Source organism: Etheostoma cragini, chromosome 11 (genome assembly GCF_013103735.1).
Source record: "Etheostoma cragini isolate CJK2018 chromosome 11, CSU_Ecrag_1.0, whole genome shotgun sequence".
Lineage (NCBI taxonomy): Eukaryota > Metazoa > Chordata > Actinopteri > Perciformes > Percidae > Etheostoma > Etheostoma cragini.
In genome coordinates this window covers 17,897,698-17,915,059 of record NC_048417.1, presented here as the reverse complement: position 1 = coordinate 17,915,059, position 17,362 = coordinate 17,897,698, and the positions used below count along the sequence as shown (strand labels likewise).

Sequence of the window (17,362 nt, the reverse complement as noted above, 5' to 3'; positions counted from 1 at the left end):
ATATATATCCATTTGCTCCCTCAAGCATGCCTTCAGTAAGCCTGCTGACTTTTTAGAATCTGTCTGGAGCTATGTGAAGTCTATATGGTTGTTTTTCTCCATTAGTGATTTCTAATGAAACACTATGAAATCCTATAGCTCAGCATGAGCCTAAAAGGCCTCTGACTGTCAAGTGAACCGCAACAAAACCATCTGTGCTGAGCAGAGTGGGGAAATAGGAAGTGTGATCTGTTGCAGGTTAACTGCAAAGCTCGATGATCGCATTTGCAATATGTCTGCATGCGTGTGCAGGAACGTGGGCAGGCCCTAAATAATAGGCCTCAGGATGCACCCCCCGTTACTAACTGCATGATCGAATCAATTTGTCTCCATGCTCAATATGTTACATCTGAGCCTGTATATCAAAGTAAAGGTTGTATAAAACCCATTCCCTGCTCTTCATATTGGCGCGGCCTGCCTACCCCGGGAGGACATGCTATAAGACACTGAGACTGTTTACCATACTGCCTATGATGCAGGAATGGAGTGCATGAACAGATGAATCTTCATATTGTTTAAAAGTTACGGCTGTTCTATAAAAACAAATCCATCTTATCTGTTTGATGGATTTCACTCCCCGGCACACTTAAAGCAGAGAATGCCAATGGGATTCAATGTCTCTGTTCCACATGTTAAGTATACCCTATTTGCCCGTGTGAGCAAATTGATTTAATTTGTTTGCAGGGTATTTCATCTCAGAAGTGATGGATTAGGGCAATGAATCATAATAATTCAGGATTTTCCAATATGTGTAATTAATTAGAATATTATGAGCCAATGGGTGGAAAAACATATCTGGCTCAATTTATTTGGTCTAAAAGGTCTTTTTTTTTGTCTGCAATGCTTCAACATAGACAGCAAGCTTGTGATTAGCCTTGTTTTCCCTCTCATTACTTTTTAAATGATGACACACATATGGAGTACAGACAAAGCAAAATCATGTAATGAACCACATTGGTAGGCACCAACTATCAATAGTGACATGGTAATTAGATAGATAGATAGATAGATAGATAGACAGATAAAAAGTTTAAAAAGCCAGACTTCCCACCATTTCTTATGAAAAAGGAAAGAGTTTCCCTCTCTATCCATCTATCTTTCTCACATAAATCAGTCCCAAACTTTAAGGGACAGATGTGTTGTAGCAGGTTTTAAATGGCTTCCATGCAGCCCCCATGTGTCTCCAACAGACAACGCCCAGACAAGACAAGAATGTATCCAACACTGTCTCTGACACAATCACAGTGTTAGTCAGCTATAGAGGGAATGCAAACAAGGAGAAAAATATAAAAACTACAAAGAATGAAATGAGACTGAATTATCCCATTTTCTTTTCATAAATATCCTCATCAGGATTGCATAGGCCCTGAACTGCTGTGGTATCTGCTACTTGCCCAACAACTTCATCAATAGTGCCTTGTGATTATTGAATGCCTATAAAGCTGGCGAGTCTCTGAGGTTTACAGGGCCCTGCTAGGGAAGCCAGCAAAAGGTCATCCCAATAGCCAGTAACTGACTGAATTAAATAAAGTTGCAAATGTCACTTCCATAAGTAAACACTGTCAATAGTTGAGCTTTGGTAACGTGCTTTGAATAAACAGGAGGATCTTGTAGAAGTTGCACTTAAACATTGCCTTGCATAGGACAAAAATACTCTAAATTTTATTATCACTGGAAATATATAGTGCTACATCTGAGGTCAGAGCTGTTCTTTGTCCCTGAATGTCCCCCAGATGAGCTTTTCTGGCTAAGTATGAGTTACAAGCCACTGCTTCTGATGGTAATCATGGCACAGATTATTGTCCATCTGCTGAGCGGCTTACTATGCATCAGAAACAAAAACTGTGATTGTGATGACGGCATGGTCCAGTAACGCTAACCTCTCAATGCCCTCTGAGCTATGGTCACCTACCAACAATGGTGTTGCTGTCTCCATATGGTCTACCATAATCTAGCATTCATCCCTTTGCTCCTGCACACAGCCCCAACACCTTGTGGGAATTATCCACAGAGGATAGCCTGCAGTTGCCAGAGTGTGGACCCTTTGCTTCCAGAAGCTGACTACATTGCATGTATCTGATATTTTACAAATTACTATGAATAATAAGTTGTCCATGGGTATGATCAGTGCATTTACGTTACTTCTCAGTCTCAACACCCTCATTAACTCTTCTTCAGAAAGCAGGCTGCCATTTTCAGCAAAGAAAATACGATAAATAGGCGCTCAATGCCCGGCCCCAAACAGCAGCGAGCCTAGACAAGTCGCTGATGGGTAAAGAAAGTCACACATTTACTGTAGCAGGATAAGACCTAGATACTTTCCTTAGAAGTTGGCACATGCCAAAATAAAGCTAAAAAGTGAGTGAGAGTAATAATCCATCTTAAAACTGTCAAAAAGCCAAAAACATAAAAGTGCCATGTGTGTACTGTATACTACTAACCCATGTACTGTAAATATATGCATGCATTTGCATGATTACTGTCCATTACATCCCTGTATTAAACTACAGTATACTACAAACACAAACACATCGTTATTATGTAGTACTTTTTATCAGTCTATAATACCTACTTAAACTCTCAATCACTCTCTGTCACATGTTTGGTGTGGTCGAGTGCTCAATGATACTGTAGTTGTAAGTGGGAAAGCTTAGTGTTGCAGGCATATAAAGTGAGTGGGAGTTTTCAGTGGAAGCATGCAAACAGTAATCGGACGACTGTGTGTTTGTTTATTGTTGTTGTCGTTTATGGCTACTATTGCTATTGAACAGCCATGTAACACTGTAGTATCTAAGACGTTTGGTTTGAAGAAAATGTTTCAGATTGTGCCAGAGTGGAAAACCTGAAGATGGAACCTTTTATGAATTTATTTATCTGGGACTGTACTTCAGTGGTCCAGGGAGTCCCCAAACACATTTATTTTTGTGAGGAAACCTGGAGAACCGGTCAGTCCAATGCCTAACAAGTTTGAAGGCTGCACCCTATCCATTTATTGTCTCAAAAATCCAGCCAAGTCACAGTGGAGTGATGGGCAGACACTGACACTCAACTCATTACCTAACTCCTCCCGCTGCTTCCTCTTGACTAAATACGCCGCTGACAGTGGGTCTAGTGAAAAGCCTTTTAGGGCCTACACTGATCAATATAAATGTGTGTGAGAGTTTGTCTTCAAATGTGCATATGTGACCCTCAGTTTTGACGTATTTAGAGTAGAGCCAGGCCGATATTAGGCATTTCCCAAACTATCAGTATCAGCACATCATTGATTCTGACAAATGAATATTTAAAAAGTAAAATAAAAACGGACGGTTAACCATGTTATGAGTGTTGGTGTTGCATAGTTTGTCCACCAGAGGGCACTCTACAATGTCCCTTTTGGCAACATAGATTTTTTTTTTTTATTATTGTTTTTTGTTCAAAGAGCTTCAGGTTTCATATCTTAAGTATTCACATCGTTTCATACCTTTCATACTTTTTATTTATCAGAACTTTAAAATATTTTGATGTTCCTTTGTTCAATTGTGACAGTAAATTATTATCAAATAATTTACAAATTATTATATTATTTTAGTGAGAACTCATAAATAACTACAAATAACTAATGTTAAGGAAATCTGTTTAAGTTGTGTTACACATTTCTGGATAATTCTTTTTTAAATATATATTGGCTGATATTTCGGCATATCAGATTTTTTATTAACCAAATATCTGTATCAGTATAGGCCTAAAAAATTCTTTATCGGCTGGGCTCTAATTTAGAGTGCTGACCAGGCGGAATTACTTTGCAGAAAACAGTTTAGAATGCACTCCAAACTGTTTATAATTCTGCTTCAATTGATTTTAGATTAACAAGGCTTTGGGGTAAACCCGCTGTAGCCTGATTTGAATGCTATTGGGTTGTTGTCAGGTATGTGAGATTATATAGATGCAAAAGTATTAAAGAGGTCTATGTTAAAATCAAATGTCTGAGATTTAAATGTCAGTTATCCTGCACACACCATAGTTTTCTTTATAGTTCACATTTAGAAGTTAATGTTCTTCTCAATGAGTGTGACCCTTATTGATTTTTGCATGTTATATGGGTAGGAACATTTTAAATGGGAGTTGAGTATGGCGGGGGACACTTTAGTGAATGACACATGGGAGAAACGTAAAACCTGCTGTTGAATGCTGCTACACAATAAAGAGGTTGCGCTAGTTAACAGTGAATCACGCTCGTTATTTATCAGATAACACAACACCTACCACATCATGGGGGTACTGGGATTTCTAGTTCAGGGATATTGGTTACTTATTTAAAGTAAGGTAGTGCTTTTGTTTAGGTTATTTGAAAATATATTCAGATTAATTGTCTGGTTTTGTTTTATTTGCAGTTTAGATGGTAGTGTTTGTCTTTGTGTAACCACTTTGTTTTTCAAAAATTGTCTGATCATCCATTGTAGATGTTCCCCTTTGTGTTTGGTTTGTAAGGTTAGTTTAATCTGTACAGTTTTGTTCAGTTTATTCAGATAGCGCCACTGAAGACAGTGAAAGAGAAAGAGGGTTTAACTGTTGGGCTGTGTTGATGAGAAGAGAATGAGGAGAGAATCTTAAATGTCTTGGTTATATGTCTACATTGCATGTGGTAGCATTTTTGTATGTAAATGATTAACTTATGACACATGTCCCAGAGCATAGGCGTAAGACCATCAGCTGCTTGTACCCCACCAACCCCTCCAATTATACCATTACAACCAGTGGAGGGCAAAATGAACCAGGGGAAGGGAGATGCTAAAGAGGACACATGTAATGTGTAATTTATGATGCATTTGAAAACTAAATCGCACCAAAAGCACCTTGATCATTTTCCCCAGAGCAGTCATTACCAGGAAGTGGTTGAAGATTGTCTGTAGGTGGAGTAATCAACTGCCGCTCCAGCAAAGATTAAAGCAGGCAAGGAAGGGCCGGCCAGAGCGAATCCGGCCAATGCTTTAAAGTATGCCTACAAATACTATGTGGTTTTAGAGCTTGATTTTAGTGTGGGTGAGTGGGATAATTATAGAGTCTGTTTAACCTCCTCTATGATAAGCAGCCGTATGACAAGTTCAGCTCGTTGAGCAGGGAGGAATTGTTGACCCTCTCAGCAGGCTCCTGTATTCCTACTGAAATTTTAAGTCAAGATGGTCCGATACTATTTTTTACTTCCCAATACCGATTCTGATACCTTAACTTGCTTATCGGCTCATACGGAGTACTGATCCAATACCAGTGTGTCATATATTTTGTAATGTTTTAACAACTACAGTATCCCTGTATGGATGTGATGTGATTTCTATCTTTGTTGTAAGGTCTGGCTCAGGTTAAACTCGTTGTGAAACGGGAACAAACACAAACAATGAATGCCACAACACTGTTTTATTATCCAGTTTGACAGTTAGTTATAATGGAAAACAACAGAAATAAACTACTTTAATGTAGATTTTATTAGGGCTTTATTACATGGTATTAGATCTGTGCATAAACTCCAGTACTTCCCTATACCAGTGTTCTAAGCCGTATTAGAGGGGATGCCAATACTGGTATCGGTACATCTCTAACTTTAATGCAAAAGTATTATGATTAAGTATCATTTTGATCAAGTATCAGGAAGGGTACCTGATTACATTTGAAATGCTAGTCTCTCTCACTTAGACTTCCCAAGATAAAGGGCTCTTACAGCTCAGCCAACTATGGCAAAACCTCACAGCTGACTTTGGTGGTGTTGCTCAGTATAAACACAATAAGATAAATGGTAGAACAGGCTTACTTGTAGATTTTACTTTGGATTAACTTTATTAAATATGGTTGGACTTCATTTCTCTTAATAATTAAGTTTCTAGAATGTACTTTTGGATTTTGAGTTTCCAAACATTAATCAAGTGCATTCAGTTTTGGTTTTGCCAGGATGTTTCTCATTGCCTAGATTAATTGTATATACAGTACAACATTAAATTTAAATACAACACGTTTTTCAAGGTCCGGCTTTTTGTTTGGTTAATCACGACTTTAGCAAGGTCAGTGTGAAGACAATAAACAAACATGTCAAGTCACACAGCATGTGTCGAAAACATACTCCCTACAAAACATTTGCAGTTGAACTTTCATACTACCAAACCTCTTTGTGTATGCAGGAGTGTTTGTTTGTGTGTGTGTGTATGTGTGTGGGTGCGCCTACCTATCTGCACATGTGCATTTGAGGCCATGCAAGCGAATGTGTACTGTATATTTAATGGCAGAACCATATGACTTTCCTTGAGGTTCAGACAGAGCCTCTTCAATCACAGACAGGTGAACAACGGCCGCAGGGACACAATCCTCGGTCTCTCGGGTACGCAGAAATGGGGAAATGAAACGCCACATGCTGCGCGGGGGGGGTCCCTGTACACAAATCAATAGATTTAATAACGTCACCATTTCACGAACTGCCATGAAACCGGGCTGTGCCGTCTCAGAGGCTCCTTGGTAACACAATGTGGATTTAAATGTATGCTATTTATATGCTACTAGTAGAAACAGTAAACCCCTGAGGTGGTTCATATCCCTGTAGCCTGCTATAGAAAGAAGGTAGATAGGCTGAGCAAAGGCATCAAATGAACAGGTCACATGCTAAATTAGTGAGTTAGTGTGCGTGTGTCCACGTGTGTTTTCCCATACATAGATTAAGACCCGCCCAGGTAGATAACATCACAATTATATTTTTTCCCAATAAATGTATTTTTTTCACATCCTTTTTTTTCAACTTAGAACCCCGTGCTTTCCCATTACTGAACTACACTTAAATTGATACAGTACAGACTGATTCATGATATATTATTACACGCACAACTTTGAACATCTGACTTTATCTTTGTCTCCTCATATTCAATTTCAGCTTTGACCCAGATTTTTCCATCTCCCTTCAATGTTGATCTTTTTCATTTAGCAATTGTATTGTCTTCACTTTCGGGACCCTCTCGTATCCCCCGAGTCAAACTGACCCGTGACTTATTTGAGTTTATTAAAAGAATTTAAAAAATAAAGTTGTATTTCACAATCCTTATCAAATATCGTCTTTATCTCAATTTCAAACAATTGAGATGTTCAAAATCCACTATGGAAAAAACATAAGTGGTCATATCCAGATTATTTTCTGAATTGGGTCCGGAATACATGTTTATCACAGAAAATAAGGTAAGGCCATTGATAGAAGGTAGAAAAATGTACCTTTTTCTTCTTGTAAAAATTTGAAGTGAGTCAATTTGAAATGGGTAAATTGGAAATGAGTCAATTTGACCTGAATACCATACAAGGATTAAGATTTAGTGCACAACTTTATTCATATTCTCAACCATAAGCACTGTAGTATTAATCACAATCAGTTCAATGGTCAGATATTTACAAAGTGTGAACTTTCAAATTGCTGCCAGAAAGGCGCCTCACAATATAAAGTATTAGTTATATTATTGCTGTGCCCTTTGGGAGCTAGTAGTCTTCGTAAAGCATCAAAAAGTGACTTAAGAAAGGGCTTGAAGTGTTAAAAGGTGAAATGTTGTTTAAAGACAAGTTAATGTATTACTGCACCTTCTCTACAATGCCTTACTTTACATTCATTCACAGCCACATTCACGGCAGGAGATCTATCTTTTACTATTGGCCACTGAGCAGCTCCTCAGGGGCAGTCGTGTGTTAAGTACACAGCTGAAAGAATTTTAAAGGGTAGTTGTTGAGGAGGGGGGATGTGTTACTCCCATGCTTTCCTCACAAGTATTTTTTTAGCAAGTCTGACAATAGGAACCACTGACCTTCCTTTTGCAAACCTGCTGCTCTTTTCGCCAAGCTTCCACCATTTCCCCATCTCTCTTTCTCTAGCATCTTAATTCAGGCCCAGGTGTTGAAATCTTTTCTAGAGTGAAATCTTTTTTACACTCCATCTGGGACGACACTCTATCAATTAAGCCAGCAAGCCAGTCAAAGTGTTGCCTCACATCCTTCATGTCTCCAGCGCATAGCGGTTTCCAGCCTCTATGTGTGGTCCCACCCATGAATCTTAATCTTGTACCCAAACAGTTGCCATCAATTATCCTGGCTGCTACCGCTAACTCTTCCCCTGCCTCCCATTTTTCCCCATTAAAAAAAGCCTTTTTTCCTCCTCGCTGCAACAGAATTGCTTCGCTCGCTTGCTTGGGAAATGATTTCTCAGCAGGCTTGTGGACCTGGTGCTTTCCACAGGTGGAAGGTAGAAACAGTAACACACACACGCATCCATTTCTTTTATGCAAGCATACTGTGTGTTTCTGTGTGTGAGCTTTTTGCCCAGTGGGTTGCTATTAATTGTTTATCCCAGTCAATTTCTTTGCGAGAGAATGTTAAGCTCACCTGGCAGGAGAGAGCTTGCAGGCTGTGTAGCATCAGGACAAAAAATAAAAATGAAATTTTAATTGCACAGATAAAAATGACAGCAACTCAAATACTATTCAGAACCCAATCAATTGTGACAGGATTATACTAGAAGTAGAACTATTAGCCAAAACAATTAGAACTAGTCATAGGAGTTGATCCGGGTAGTAATATTTTAAATCAGATCAACAGACGATTATCGATTCATTTGAAAGTTTGGTAACACTTTATTTGCCTGGGTGTGCATAATCATGACATGACACAAACATGGAGTCTTTTTGAGTGTTCATGGCTGTTGTCATTAAGTCTAATTTTGGTAAATTATGACACTTTTAATTCAAAGCTACCATTGTTTGAGAGTATAACCATGTCTGTGTTATAACAACTTCACATTAAACTAAACAAAACCTCTCATGGCAGGCCTAATTTTCAAACTTTTAGAAACTATTTATTTTGCTTGATGTGTTAACATGAAATTAAGTGTTTTTTTTTTACATTGGCTGTCATGAGACCATTATAACTGTGTCATGAATGTGTTTCCTTGACCTCAAGTAAAGTGAAGGTGATAAAGAGTCCTGGGGTGAGAGTTTTAGACAGAAAACGTTAGCTTTTGGCTAACATTGATTGCTGCTAAAATCTCGAACTGCTAATGTTGCATTAACCCATTTTTGCCGGATGCTTCGTGCCGACACATTACATCTACCGCCGGTTACTGCGTTGCGCAACTCTGAACCTCCTGCCGGCTGCTGCGTGGCGCAGCATTTTGTATTCGTCAGTCTTGTCATGACTCGTGCAGCAGAGAACGCATTGGTTCACATACACATGAGGCGGGTCTTGTTGGTTATTTAAAGCCATGTGACCAACAACATGTACCGTGGTTTGCTGAAAAACATATCGATCAACCAGACATACGTGTGCGTTTGTTTATGAGTTTTTGAGAGACGAGCGAGAAAATGGCTACGACAGAGGAGGATTTTGACAGCGAGGGCAGTGACATTGAGTTGGAAGATAGTGAGGGGTTTGGGAGGGAGGATGTGGTAGATGATGATGAAGAAGTGCTGATCCTTTGCGCCACGCAGCAGCCGGCAGAAGGTTCAGAGTTTCGCGACGCAGCAACCGGCGGTAGATGTTATGTGTCGGCGCGAAGGATCGGGCACAGATGGGTTAAAAGTGGCCCCTAAGTGGCCCCAAATAACAACAATCATGAACATTCAAAATAATTTCTTTATTTTAATTGACAGGTGCCATGTCATAATCATGAAGGTATCATGGCATCATGCACACGCCTTCAAATAAAGTTTAACCAAAAGTGTTTAACGGTTCTGCCTAGGCAAAAAGAACCTGGAATTTAACTTAAGTTCATGAAATAGAATATGCTTGAAGCCAGTAGGAAGCCATTTCACAGTCTGTACCAACACACTTTCAATGCTTTAATTTCTCCAAGAAAATAACTAGATAAAGGCCTGTACTTTCTGTACTTTCTATCATGTTTTCATCAATGTTGTCCGCACATTTGTCATACGTAGATGTCAAAATAATATTAGACTGAGCCCTGCTGTTAGGGGATGGACAAAGCATTTCCATTATGCAGAAGAAAAGGAAAAGAAAATCTTGCTACCTGTTGCAACGCTAATTCATAATACTCGTTTTGTATCTAGATCAGATGTCTTATTTAACAAGCAAGCATATCTAGGTTTCTCTCTTTTCTCAGCCTGTCACATAGTGACATTATGTGTCATTCAGGAAACTGCAAGTTACATACAACAGACATGCATGGTGAGATAATTTATTCCATCAAACCACTGGAACACAATGATGAGCAGACAGGCTGAATGTTTATGTTTGAGGCATCAAGATGACAAGAAGACAGTGCTGGAGGCATTTCATTGTCTGTGTGCATTACTGTTCCTCATTGGTCCTACCCAAGAATACCTCAGTTGTCAGAGCAGTCTATAATGAGATTTACAAATGGGGTTTACAATGGGATTTTAATTGATTTTGAGAAGGGCTTTGGCCCACGTAGCATGCCAAACTACCTCACATTTCTCAGTTAAGATTCTGCACTACAGGTTTGAACTTCTCTGTGAGATGCATTTCAGTAAATCCAGCTGCCTGGAGGCATCGCTTGAGGGTAAAGCCTACGAGAACACAGAAATCCAACTTGTTAAAGATCCAATAACCCTAAGCACAGGCTTTTAAAGAGACTGCCTTGGAATTATATTTGAATCTGCATGCTTTGTTTATATTTTTGTTAATCTAATTTATCATATATATGTTAGGCCAGGGCATATCACTGCAGTACCTGCTTGTCTCAGAGGACGTGTAACCGTGACTGCTTTTGCGTCGCCATAATTTAAAAACTTGAAGTGTTGTGAAAAGTGTAACCACACTTGCAACCGCTTTATCGGCATTGCCCTGACTCACTGTGACTTAAACGGAGCTACTCAGCCAACGTAGTTTGCTCCGTCCGCACCTCTGCGTGAGTGCATGTGTGCGTGCGTGCGTGTCGGAGTTACGTTCTCTGTCAACATGCAGAGAGGACAAATAAGCTCGCTCTCAGGTTACCAAAATTTGGCACCGTTTGATCAAGCGTGAATCACTACCACGGTAGTATGTTATTGAGTTTATCCCTCACGGATGTGCAGTCGTGAAGATTTCTTTTGCGCCCTTGTGCCCTGCACAGGTCTCAATTCCATACGCATGTAATGTATATCACAACTGCAAGACCAGACCAGACCGTCTGCTCTCAACCTCCACATTTTTTTCATCCAATTCCTATACTCCTAGAATCTGGAGTTACAATACGTAACCATCATGCTATTTTGTATAGACTTCGCCCTCTAAGAGCAGTTGCTATTGGGTTAAGCTGATGTAATCAATGCCACCTTTGACACAAAAATCCACAAGCACATGACATAGACTAGTTCCTCTTTCTTCTCACACTGTACAGGTTTTTTATGTAAAACAGCCTCCAACGTGTGGAGTGCAGCTCTCTCTGAGGGTGCCATAAGGATTACGTCTTCTAACAGAACAATGACCCCCTCTGCATAAAGCCTAAAAAACGCCTTGATACATTTGGAGGGCGTTTGATGGGCCAAAGACTAGATGAATGGCAGTTGGATGTCTACCGAATTCCCAGAAAGGAGAAGCACAGGAATTTGGGTTTGGAGATGACCGGAACGTGAACGTGCCCTCAGATTGATGGAAGTTAAACAATTGCCAGGCGCAGACTGCGATGCATGTACAGCTTGTCAACCTGTGGAACAGTCGCTCCATGATGCACCGGATAAAAAAAGACAAGTCCAGCATTGGTCTCATCCCTCCCGTCAGCTCCTGTTTGAGGAGATAACGAGAGTGTAACCCGTCATTCTCTTCTTCTGGAAGGGACGCGAGAGATTAGGCTATAGCATAATTTTCCAGCAGCTTTGCCAGCTCTGACGTCAGAGCTGTTTCTATATTTGAGATAGCATGATAGTTTTTATCACGCCGGTAAGAACCAGGGGAAGATTGGCGAATTGAAGCGTATTGCCATTTGTGACTAGCTTCAACATCCATGTGTTCATCATAGGTAACATGCTTTTCCCTCTCTCTCCTTGAGTTGACATTTTGGTGCCACTGTTGTGGCCGAGGTTGTGCCACACTCCAGGAGGTGTGGTTACGCATCCCTTCCACTATGGGCTATGGGAGTGTCCAAGAGCGCGAGTCTGCTATTGTTGTAAGTTGTGACCTGTGCAGACAGATGTCGCTATAACTGCGGGGGAAAGCCAAAGGCTTAGCGGTCTTGGCAGAGACAGCAGAGCAATGTTGTTCTGCCACCTAGGCTCAGTGAAGAGAGCATGGACCTGGTCCTGGAGAGATGGCAATGTGGGCTTCCTTGGGCTGAAAAAAGGCCTTTGGAAGCAGGATGGAAGCAGGATGGAAGTAGGATGGAAGCAAGGCTCTGCCGCACTGGCGGGATCACTGGGAACTCTGTTTCTGTGTCACCTTGGACCCTGGTGAACGGTACATAGCAAGACATTAGCGCCGTCCATCTTCCGGGTTCCGAGAATGCTAACTCAGCATTTACACACATTACGAACAAAAACCTTAGTGGTGGGCAGGGAGCCCCACTGATATGGAGGAGAAAGCCATTGATGCAGTGGCTCCACTTCTGGGATGGGGTCAGCCGCAGTGGCGGCGCTCCGTAAGCCTCTTCTGTTTTGAGGTCCAGTTCTGGGAACGGGGAATAGGGAGAGCCGGAGCCGGCTAGAAAACCCTCTCTGGGTGGATCCAAGCCAGCGGACTCTTGCCCGCCAAAGAGATTCCCTTCTGGGATGTCTGGGTAGAGATCTAGCGGCAGAATGTAGCCGGTCCGAATCACGGCACAGCAGAGTGTAGAGTCCTCGGCAAATGATCTTCTAAAGTACAACCAGTCTGATTAAAATTCTAGTTAGTGAGGATACTCAGTTTTCAACAAATCGTAAATATGGGTGCAGTAATGCTACCACAACAAACAGTTGTCATAATAATGCAAACATGTCCAAATGACTTGTTTCAATGTTTAAAAAATGACAGATAAGAGCCTACACTTCAAGGACAGATGTCTCAAGCTTTAGATGCAGATCAACAGAGTGCCTTTTATGCTATTTATCAGTTGTAAATGCAACTTAGTTGGATTATGTGGGAAATGCTTTATTATGCAAATCTAATAATTTGTTGCCGTCCTGGGGGTTGTATTTAAAAGTGAATGTAGTTTTCTGACTTAATTCCTGTCACTGACAGCTCACCGAGTGAAGAGCACTTATGAGAGGTAGAAGGATGACAACACGGATCTCTGGCCAGATTTAAACTTCAAAGTGTGTGCTATGTGTTGAGAAATTCACTTACATAGTGTGTGTGTGTGTGTGTGTGTGTGTGTGTTTGGATGGGGGGTTAATAGGGTTGTAATTGTTCAATGTTTGTCGCAATTTGTATGTGGTATGTGTAGACTGCATTTTAGCGGTTATTGTGCTCTTTTTATTGCAACACACACACTGAGAGGAGCTGATTGTGATTCTGCTGTCCTTGTCACCTTGCCTTCCTTTTTAATTTGCACAGGGACCACCCTTTTCATCACACCCCAGATCGATTATAATTTGTTTTAAGGCTTAGCGGATGAATGTAAATAGCCAGGCACCGACGCTTAAAAAGATATAAGCTAACATACCGGCAAGCCAAACAATCAGCTGGGACGCAGATAGTAGTAAATTCAGTGTTGCTTGTAATGTACGTTCTTATTAGAGGAGAGAGCAAATACATCTCGTAATACAATATCAGCCTCAGCAATAAATTACCAAGTGACAGAGAGCTGTAGTGGTCAGGAAGGATTAAGTACGTGCAGTTGTTGGCTGTGTGTTTACATGTATGTTGTAGTATACACTAGGAGATGATAGAGAGAGAATGCAGAGAGAAGGAGAATAGGGCTTATATAGCAAGAGAAAGTTAGCAAGTCATGTATCTACCAAGGTTATAATTGTTAACGAAAACAAACAAAATATCGGAAACTAGCTGGGAAAAAACGCTGTCGTTAACTGAAATAAAAATAAAAAACAAGGCATTACAAAAAAAAACCGATAACTAATCAAAAGTAATTTCTGTTAGCAAGACTAAATAAAATAAAATTAGAATAAATGTCCTTAGTTTTTGTCTTTGTCAATGTAATTCATAGAGCAAAGAAAGAAAAAATACAATCTTTTAGAGGTGACATTTCCGACCATAGACCTGTTTTATACAGTATATGCCCAGAAACTCCGACATTCTATGTTAAACTGAACACATACACATAGTCTCTGCCCCTCGCCTGGCATCATGCCGCGACCGAAAGTCGGAAGAAAGCGGCAGAGTCCTATTTGATTATGACTGTGTCAGATAGAAGAAAGTGCCTTGCAGTGGAAGGCGGTAGAATATGTCAACAATTTATTAAGGTGAAAAATCCCACAAATTTAAAAGCATATTTAAGAAGCGCATATCTTATCTATCTTTTCTAGCTTATCTTAATAAGGTAAAGGAGAATGCAGAGCCCCCTCCCCTCAAACAGAAGATTACCCCGGTACAGGGCATGGATGTATGATACAGGGCCAGGCAGCAGGACGGAGACAACAGCAGGACAGAGAACACTTTCACCGGCGACCCCATAGCTGGTTAGAAAATACTCAGGAACACCAAAAGCAAGAGGAAGCGTGGGTTAATATGTGGATTAATACTGGGGTGTCTACACAACAGTGTGAGTCAATTGACTTCAAAAAGTTCACCGCTTTACTCAAACCAAAGTTAAAAAACATCTGTCTTTGGTCTGTTGGCTATTTAGTTTACTTTTCCTGGCATTCATCACTTACAGATTTTGTTCTTACTGCGAAGACTTGTGTAGACATATTTGACTCATCATCATATTTACATTATATGGACTGATGTTATTGTTGAATACGTTGTGAAGACATATTTCTAAAATTGTATGATGATTTCGTTGAGTCATTAATATCAAATACTTTTCTGAACTTTTTAAGAATATTATCCCTGACAAATAACGCATATTGCAAAAAAGACTAAAACTAACAATAAAACTAATAAAACCTTAACTAAAAATAAACATTTAAGTATTAAAAACTAAACCAGCAGACAAGTTTTAAAAACTAATTAAAACAAAACTGAATTTGGAAGCAAAAAGTCAAAATGAAATAAAAATAAAAACTAATGCATAAAAACTATAATGACAAATTTACAAAATAACGAAAATCCACATTTTTTTTTTTTTGTTCGTATTTAAAGCAGCACTGGAATATAGATGACAGAGTAGTCATTATTACCACCACCAAGTGGGTTTTGTTTTTGGCTTGTTTTTTCCTGAAAAGAGGGGGAAGGGTTATTTGCCCTTTATGAGGTCATAGAGGGCAGGATTCCAGATGGGCCCATCTGCAGAGCAGGATATCCAGGGCTTGGTTTACACATGTTGCTATTTCTAGCCATTGGGGGACCAAAGGCAGGCTGGGGAAACTGTCATGGGACCTTTAACAATTGTGAGATAGAGCATTTGTATCAGGATAATTGGAATGAGTTTCCGATCATATTTCATGGCTTACCTGATCAGTTTTGTTTGCTCTTTGTTTTCACACTAATACTGGAAAAAAACTATCAATGTGTTTAAATGCTCTAAGCAATGAAATACCACACATATTTCTTGTAGCGACAATGTTGTTTCAACACTACAACTTAGAGCTCGGAAGAGGATTTACAAAATCGGGAGATGGGAGATGGGAGCATCTAAGCAGCATGTAATTGCACCATTGGCCATCGCTGAGGTCTTTGCTCTACGAGTACCATCGGAATTTCTAATTTTTTAATGCACTGTAGTGATTAAGTTACTGTACCTAGTTCTCAAAACATACATCTTAAGACAATGTCTTTTAATTTTCCCTGATTTATTTCCTATTATTACTATTATTAACTCTTCCGTTATAATATCATGTTAATATCACTACACTTACTGTTTTCTGAGAGAAACTTCACACTAAAACTTTCTTTTAAATATGGGACTGGTCAACCTTCATAGCTGATTAAATCAGAAATGATTTCTTCAAGCCCACCTTATTCTTATCTCCCTCAAAGGCTGTAAATAAACTACCCCAATCACTCTAAAAGAGAATATAAGCATTTAGCTGGTTTTTAAAGTATGATGGGTTTAATGCCTGGTCTATTTTGTGGCATATTTTAATTAGCTATCATATAGGAACAGGCCTCCATGTAAACAGAGGATACAGCAGAGTGGAGGGGTGAGAATGATTAACAGGTTCCCTGTGAATAAACTCCATCGTCCACTGAACTCAAACAAACAGCCCACTTCTCCTTCCGTACAATTTTTAATTGTTTGTACAGCTAGCAGATAGATGAATCTTTGTTATAGTGTGTACATCTGGGAAGCTCCTCAGTTGTTCATTAATTGTGCTCTGGTGGGCTGTTGTGTAATTGTTTCTACCACCACTCTAGAAGTGGCTGGGCAAAGGAGCTTTGTATTAATTTTCCCCGACCACAGCCAAGGGATTAGATGTGCTTTCCCCTGGCAAGGCTGTTTGGCAGCCACACTTATCTGCAGCGACTTACAAGGCTTATTGAACATTAGCATGCAATTATCTTTGATGGTCTAACTTTCCTGCTGGCTGACAAGACCCAATGATTCCTTGTTAGGGCTTTTCTGAGGTGCAAGGAAAGCAGAGAAAATAAAAATGTCATCTTGTTAAAATGGACTCTCAATAAAGCTGGTTGCACACAAGAACACTTTTAAATTTGTGATTGATTTTGAAATGCTTTGCGTCATTCATCACACACAGCTATGGATTTCACAGATTGTTTTGCCCCTTAGTTCTTTATATGCTCCAACTTTGTGACTGTGTGCAAGGAGGAGATATCGCCAGTAGTGCCAGTGGCTGGAACGGTTTGTGCCATACAGACCTTCCTCTACATAAGGAAAAGTTTAGAAATGACACCAAGTTCACTTTTTGTTTAAATAGTTAAACCACCCCCCCTCCCCGGGCTCATAATGACACAAGAGAAAGTAAATGCAGTCTGTACTGTAGACTTGTTTTTGTTTTTTATTATCTATAACTATAAAAACTGTTGCCAATGTATGCAAAAATGATTCTTAGTTTGAATTCCACTTCCACTAATGCAAGTTGTAGAACACAGGCTTGGACATCTAGAATTATATATTTCATTTGAAAAATACATGGCCTTGAACATAGAAAATACTGATTAGTGCTAAATATGCAATCTAGATTTTTCCAACAGCTCCATGAAGGTAGCATAACCTTAATTATTAAGGTGGAGTCTAAAAACAGCCTGGACCTACTCTGTTCAGTTTAGCTCTGTTTTATTTACAGTACATTAGGGACATTGTTTTATTAAGTCATGCTATTTCTAT

The 17,362-nt window shown here is 39.7% G+C and overlaps 1 protein-coding gene across 2 annotated transcripts in view; it reads right to left on the bottom strand.

Moving 5' to 3' along the window:
- LOC117952536 (receptor tyrosine-protein kinase erbB-4-like) overlaps positions 1-17,362 on the bottom strand; it is a 317,936-nt gene that overhangs the window by 161,939 nt on the left and 138,635 nt on the right. The gene's annotated exons all lie outside the window — the stretch shown is intronic.